Source organism: Triticum dicoccoides, chromosome 1B (assembly GCF_002162155.2).
Source record: "Triticum dicoccoides isolate Atlit2015 ecotype Zavitan chromosome 1B, WEW_v2.0, whole genome shotgun sequence".
Classification (NCBI taxonomy): Eukaryota; Viridiplantae; Streptophyta; class Magnoliopsida; order Poales; family Poaceae; genus Triticum; species Triticum dicoccoides.
This window is the reverse complement of record NC_041381.1, coordinates 113,546,105-113,554,491: the sequence shown is the minus strand read 5'-3', so window position 1 is coordinate 113,554,491 and position 8,387 is coordinate 113,546,105.

Genomic DNA, 8,387 nt, shown 5'->3' with positions numbered 1-8,387 from the left:
GATATTAAGGCCTCCTTTTAGTAGATAACCGGAACAAAGCATTAGCACATAGTGAATACATGAACTCCTCAAACTATGGTCATCACCGGGAGTGGTCCCGATTATTGTCACTTCGGTGTTGCCGGATCATAACACATAGTAGGTTATTATAGACATGCAAGATAGGATATAGAACACACATATATTCATGAAAACATAATAGTTTCAGATACGAAATCATGGCACTCGGGCCCTAGTGACAAGCATTAAGCATAGCAAAGTCATAGCAACATCAATCTCAGAAGATAATGGATACTAGGGATCAAACCCTAACAAAACTAACTCGATTACATAATAAATCTCATACAACCCATCACCGTCTAGCAAACCTACGATGCAATTACTCACGCATGGCGGTGAGCATCATGAAATTGGTGATGGAGGACGGTTGATGATGACGACGGCGACGAATCCCCCTCTCCGGAGCCCCGAACGGACTCCAGATCAGCCCTCCCGAGAGAGATTAGGGCTTGGCGGCGGCTCCGTATCGTAAAACGCGATGAAACTTTCTCCCTGATTTTTTTCTCCCCGAAAGCCAATATATGGAGTTGGAGTTGGCATCGGAGGGCCACCAGGGGGCCCACGAGGTAGGTGGGCGCGCCCAGGGGGGAGGGGTGCGCCCCCCACCCTCGTGAGCAGGGTGTGGGCCCCCTGGTCTTCATCTTTTGCGTGGATTTTTATTATTTATTCTAAGATATTCCATGGAGTTTCAGGTCATTCCGAGAACTTTTGTTTCTGCACATAAAACAACACCATGGCAGTTCTGCTGAAAACAGCGTCAGTCCGGGTTAGTTCCATTCGAATCATACAAGTTAGAGTCCAAAACAAGGGCAAAAGTGTTTGGAAAAGTAGATACGACGGAGATGTATCAATCCCCACGCGCACGACCGGCCCTCACTCACACTCTCACTCTCGCCCGCGTGCCAATAACTGTCGTCGTGCGTTGCCGCCGCCGCCGCCTTCGTCCGTCCGGCGCCGAGGTACTCCCCTCCTTCCATCCCTCCTCCCTCCTCCTCCCTCCTCCCTCCGCCTGCGGCCGCCCCTCCCTCCTTCGCCGCCGCCCTCCTTCCTCCGCCTGGGGCCGCCCCTCCTCCCTCCTCCGCTGGCAGCCCTCCTCCCACCGCCCTCGACCTCGCCGCCCCAGCCACTAGTTAGTACTAGATTTAGTAGTAGTAGATGTTAATTTAGGGTTCATAGCTAGTACTAGATGTTGCTTAGTTAGTGCTAGATTTTTATTAGTAGTAGTGGTAGTTGAACTACTTTAGTTGTAGTTGAACTAGTTTAGTAAGTAAATTAACAAACTAGTTGAACTAGTTGAATTAATAGAACTAATGTATTTTTAGTAAGATAATTAATATAACTTGTTGAACTACTTTATTTTTAGAAAGAACTAGTTTTTTTCTATTTATAGTAAGTTTATATTTAGTAAGAACTAGTTGAATTAATAAAACTAGTTGAACATGTCATATTTGTTGTTATTTTTTTAGTTTAAGCAATTATTTGGGATGTATTAGTGATAACTTATATGGTTTCAGGTGACCACCGTCGTCCCCGTCACCGACCCCCTCCGACATCCCCACCGTCGTCCCAGTCACCGACCCTCTCCGACATCGAGGTGAGACCAGCCAAATATCCTTGTATATCTTGTGTTGTTGCTCAAATAGGATATGTGGTTGCCCAAGTGGCCGTTCATGTTCAGTTTACATCTCCGAGTGGCCTATGTTTTGCCGGAGTGTTGATTACTTTCCGTTCCGGCAAATTTCAGGCGCTCGATATGTCCTTTTTTAGCAAAGGTCATGCCGGATTTTTTCGTGAATTCTGGCATGACTTGTGCTAGAATATGTACAAGTTTAATCTTTGGATTATGATTGTAGGAAATGTCATACTCGGATGATGACAGTCTCCCGGGGGAGTGTAGCTGGTGCCACGATGATTGAGGTATGTGCGACAGGTTCGTTCGGCTGGACGAAGATCGGCGCTTTAGCATTAAGCTCGAGGAGACCTTCGATTGTCAAACGGTACGCGACAACGACAAGTGTTTTTTTCGTAATTAAGGATGACTTCAACTATTTCAACGTGTAATTTTCATATTTTACAATTCGACTAGCTTATCCCATGCCATGCAAGACGCTATGTCTTGGAGAGGATGGGTTTTGAAGACCATGAAAATTTCGAAACAAAGAAAATACACCTAAGGACCCATCATGATATGAATTTTGAAGTAAATCTGTGCAATGCTCAGAGCATAACCCATTTTGGTTGCCAAAATTGGGAAGCACCTTGCAAAATGTATGTTTTTTATGAGGGTATGATTGTCACCATGGATCTTGGTGATCCTGACATCGAGCAAGACAATGTGGACATTTGGGTCCTTGTTGATACGCTTCCGATTGTACCGCTATGTGAGTTTCCCAAACATAGTTATTAACTAATTTATATTGTTTATTTCAAAATAGTTGATAGCTTATTTCCATTGACAGCTTATTTTGATTCTTCAAAGACTGTGCGGAAGATGGTAGATAAAACCCACTACACCGATGGCACCGAATTAACGTATAAGGAGAAAAATCATCTGATCGCATTTTGTAGTCTTCTTGAGAATTACAATGACTATTATCGAACTCCTCCAAATTATGGTGAATACGTACCACTAGTGCATGTGTTGAACCACGGTAACTTCTCTGGAGATACCCTGGTAAGATTTTTTTACTATTACGACATCCGTGCTTCTTTTGCATACTTATAAAACTAGTACATCATTGCTAACTACGAAGTTATTATTATGTTTTTCAACAGAAACTCCCGATGGATTGTGTGCCTCATCTGATGTCTCTGCATGGTCGCCTCTCCGTTCTGAACATACTCCCAGGTAAATCTACGGATCTCACCTGTGCATATCGGATTTCTAAAAGCCGTGAACACATGTTCATCAAAGAATGGAAGAAATGTATGGACATTCGCAAGGAGGTTCTTGGAAGTAGCATTCAGCGAAAGGCAAGAATTGGAGACAGGCTAATCTCCATTCTCCATAATGGAGAGTCAGGGGCTATCTTGTTTTTTGCTATTTTACCTTAAGGGTGTTTAGGTCCTACCTGATACTGATGATCATGTGCTAAGAGCAATTATGTAGGGTTGGGTTCGATGACTATGAGGATGATGATCGTATGACTTATTATTAATAACGAGTAGAAGTTGTATGATGATGCATGATTAGTAGGACTTGTTATTATATATGATGATGTATGATGCGAGCATGCATGAGCATGTTATATCAGCGGGTGAAATGAACATAGCAACATCGTTCATAAACCAAGGACGAAGATATAAGAGAGGACACTTCATGATGTACAATTCAGCGGGTAAATGTAGTAGGTCTTAATCGAATGTAATAGATCCTATGAGGTACAATATGTTTATTATGTGGTAATGTGTTAGAGTTGATAATGATGATCTTGAGGAGGTGTTATGTGATGTCAATGATGAAAATGATGATCTTGAGGAGGTGTTATATGACAATGATGTATTATGATGATAAGTTGTTAATGATATGATGTTGATGATGATATTACTATATCATTGGGTGAAAGAACCGCGGATTAGTTTCAAGTGGATGGACATCCACTTGAAACTAGTCCACGGTTCTTTCACCCCATGATGTAATAACTCATTATGATGTAAAAACAATCTCTAAATTCCTGTTGTATGAAAACTTGTGTAAAGGTGTATGAATACAACATGAAATAAAAAAGAATTAAAATACTAAATAATAGTAGTAGCGCGGGAAAGGAGAAGCGCTACCACTAATTACCAGTAGCGCTGCTCTGAAGAAGCGCTACTACTAAGTGAATTTAGCAGTAGTGTGGGTCTAGGTGCGCTATTGCTAAGCATTAGTTGTAGCGCCTTATCAGTAGCGCTGGTGCCCGCGCTACTGATAGGCCTAAAACCCGCGCTGCTGCTAGGCTTTTCCCTAGTAGTGAGGTGATGGCTTTTGTGCCAACCACCACTATAGGAATCAGCTACTTTGTCGTCTGCCATGGCGAATGGCAAAGGCAGGAACGGCGGACGGCAAAGGTCTTTGCTGTCTGCCGCGGACGGCAAAAGGCTCCGGCAAAGTGAAAATCGGTAAAGAGCTACTTTGCCTTGCACTTTCTGAGGCTGACGGCAAAGGGGCCTTTGCCGTCAGCAGCTAATGGCAAAGAAAGAAGACATCACTAATTACGCTGTTAGTCCGTTAGGTGGCTAACGGCAGCCTTTGCCTTCCGTTGCTGTAGGCAAAGCCTTTGCCGTCCGCCGCTGTAGGCAAACTGACCAAATGGGTCAGCCCACCAGGAAGCACAGGTGGCCGCCGCGTGGCTTCTTTGCCGTCCACGGCTGTTGGCAAAAGTGGCTTTGCCATTAGTGGTTGACGGCAAAGATCCTGCATTGCCTCTTTTTTTCTGTTTTTTTTAAATCCAACAATTTTCACAGCAAATATATATGACATATATATATTTCACAGGGCTATTTAACAGCAAAAATATGACATATCTAGCACATAAGTTTCATCGTACATACATATATAGTTCCATCCATTCATACATACCAAGTTGCGCATACACATTGTTCCATCCATACATATTACATGGCAAAGTTTCATCAAGATAGCAAGCTAGAAGAATACTTGAAGAGAATGAAAGAAAAAACAAGCACTCCATCATAGCAAGCTAGCTTCCGTGAAGTGAATGAAATCTGCAAAATGGCAAATAAGAAAGTTAGAAAAAGGTGACTACAAGAAGGAGAGTAGAATAAGAAGTATATGTCATTTATGAGCTAACTTAGGTGAAATGGATCATTTATGAGCTAATTTAGGTGAAATGGATCGTTTTTAGCTAACTTCGGTGAAATGGATTGTTTATGAGCTAACTTAGTTGAAAAGGATCGTTTATGAGCTAACTTAGTAAAAAGCATCATTTTAGAGCTAACCTAGGTGTGATGGGTCATTTTGGAGCTAGCCTAGGTAAGATGGGTCATTTTGGAGCTAACTTAGGTGAAATGGATCGTTTATGAGCTAATCTTTGTAAGCTAGATCATTTGAGAGCCAACTTGTGTAAAATGCATCATTTTAGAGCTAACCTAGGTAAGATGGGTCATTTTGGAGCTAACGTAGGTAAAATGGGTCATTTTAGAGCTAACGTAGGTAAAATGGATCATTTAGGAGCTAATCTAGTTAAAATAGGTCATTTTAGAGCTAACTTGGGTAAAATGGATCATTTATCAGCTACGTAAGGTAAAATGGGTCATTTTAGAGCTATGTTAGGTAAAATGGGATTGTTTATGAGCTAACTAAGCTAATTATGCCTTTTTTTACATAAGTAACCTAAGTACATATCGTTCTAGAGCTAACATAGGTAAAATCGATGGTTTTGGAGGTCAGTAAGCTTATTAAGTCATTTTGGAGGAAACGAAGCTAACTCTAAGTCATTATGGTAAGCGTATTGGAGGAAATAAAGCTAAATCTAGGTCTTTATGCATTTGTTAAGCAAAACAATAGAGACACTTACCGTGATCATGGAGGTGTTGTAGCGTGGTGGCTCGTGCCGGTAGCTGGAGAAGGATCATGCGATGCTTGTCTGGAGTTACGCTGCACCAAAGATCATTTCCAATGTCTCGTTAGCATGATGACAATCAAATGTTAAGACTAGCAAGTAATGTCCATTCAAATTATACTCACCGTGGTCCCAGGAGCAATCACTGGCATCAGCGGAGCGGTCTGACCGGACTTCTCACACACAGACTGCACATTTGGTTTTGACGACTCAGTCATACTAGTTAGTAATGAGACAAACACTACATGAATGTTTGGGCTAATGTGTAGAAAAAACTTACCACAAGGAGCTCGTACATGGCCCTTGCCTTCATGTCATTCCGTGCCCTCTCCTCCTCCAACATCTTTGTCGTCCTATCCTCCAACTCCCGCTGCCTCTCGCCGCCTCCGCCAGAAGTTTCTCCGTTCTATCTCTCTCACTTTGTATAGCAGCCTGCAACACCACTCCTCGTTACCATTTGTAATCATTGATGGAAGCACACACAATGTAATGGAGAAAGATAGCTGAGTACATATAACTAACCTTGAAGGCGAGTTGGACTGGCCGTTCACAAGGCCTTATCTCAGGAGCGGAGCTCGACAGGAGCGCCTTGATCTCCGGGAGAGTGCTAGGACAACGGATAAGTCCATCTCCCATGGCTATGGAGCCATGACACCTCCCGCCACCAGATATCATCAGCAGCTCGGTACCAATGGGACCCTGGCTCGGGTTAAAGTCCTCCCCTTTCCTCGCCTTCCCCTCATCTGTATATTTCACGAGCTTGTCATGGGAGGAGATGTTGGTGAAGTTTTTTGGATCATGAAGGTCAGACGCAGAGAATGCCTTGACTTTCTTGTAAGAGCCAGTGTGGGCCATGGCATATAGGTCGTACACCTCTGGCACCTTATCCGCCTTATTGTAGCGTGTCTGAAAGAGAGAAACAAAGTAAATTAGTAATTAAAGGGCTGAAGCTAGCATGAAGAACGAATTACAGGAATCATGAAGAAAACCACATACCCAGTTCTGCCCGTACTGATATAAGTTGGAGCTGCCTTGATGGTGTGGCACACCTTCCATTTGGGCACGTTTGTCCTTGGCCTCGTTGTGGAGGGCTCGCCATTTTCTTGAGCACCACTCATTGACCAACACCTCCCAACAATCCATCCGATCCACACACCATCTCGGAGGGGCCTAAGTTAGGAAATAGAAACTTGAGCGCTACGACTAGGAATTACTAAATGAAGGAAGTAAAGTACAAGGCCTTAAGAATTACCTTCATGTACTCCTCCTTACTCAAGAACTTCTCACGACACGCCGGCTTGGTCTTCTTGATACCACGCGAGGTGTAGTAGTCTCGAACAGCCTGCACCCGAGCCTCGTGCCGTAAGTTCCGTAGTAGGCGCTTGCAGACGTTATCGATAACATTTGCCGCCTCCTCCTCGTATCCCTCCTCACATCTATAGAATGTCTGCAATCAAATGAGACAATATTGATTAGTACAATTAATAACTAGCTAGTTGAAGATTTTTAATTGTGTAAAGGAGAAATTACCCAGAACTTTCTAATCACCACGTCTTCCCTCGTCTTGCACAAGACACCATCGATAATCTCACCCGGCGGGGCCGAGGCATCCAAGTAGTGCTCCCAACTCAATCCAAGCTCTGGAAGCCGACCCTCACCAGGCAACGTGACAAACCCCGGGAAGTTTTGCCGACAAAGAACTCCAATGACGGAGTTGGGCCGGCGGACACTAGGATGGTGGTCCCAACCCCTGCAGCATGACAAGGCCAACGCATTAGATATTTGAAGAAACGTGAATGCAGAAGGGTACAAAAAGATTAAATGCACTTACCTCTCCCCATCAGAGAAAATCAACCACCTCTGCTCGCGGGTCGCGGGCACGTCCGGGAGCCGTGTACAACCACGCTGGTAGACGGTGCCCCCCTCCTCCTCAATATCAGTCGGCTCCCCGCCATCATCAGCATGGCTACTTGGCCCCTCAGGCTGATCCGGCCAAGTACCCCATCCAGACATGTGTTCCTCCGGGGTCTCGTGGGCCGAACTCTCGTGGCCGAAGGCCCGCGGACCGGAGGCTCGTGGACTGGAGACTGTGTAGCCTCCTCCTCGGACGAGTCCAGCCTAGCAGTCACGTGCTCGGGTGAAACAGCTGGGGGTGGCGGTGAGGAAGGCACCCTCGCAGTCACCCTACCTCCTCTCCCGCGGCCACATGCTCCAGCTCCTCTCTTCTTCTTACCTCGTCCCCTGCTCGGCACCGCGGTCAATGAAGAAGGGCCCGGCGGGGTCGCCATACTGTCCAGCAACGCTCGGCGGAGTGGTGCGTGTGGAATGGAAGACCTAGCACCACGCGCCGACAAAGAAGGGTCCTTGGAGCGCTCCCGACCAGCGCCCACCATCTTTCAACACCTGCCATGACAAAGAGTAAACGAAATTAGTACAACATAAAAAAAATACCGACATGAATAATAATATGTATATCACTTCTTTTCTTTTCTTCTTTCTTCTTCTTCTACTTCTTCTACTTCTTTTCTTCTTCTTCTTTTTCATCTTTTTTCTACTTCTTTTACTTCTTTTCTTTTCTTCTTTTTTCTTCTTCTACTTCTACTTCTTTTCTTCTTCTTCTTCTTTTCTTCTACATATACTTTTTTCTAACACTAACACTAAATCTTCTTCTTTTCAAACACTAAATCTAACACTAACACTAACACTAACAATTATACAGCAAAAAAAAATAATATGTGTATCACTTCTTTTATTTTCTTCTTT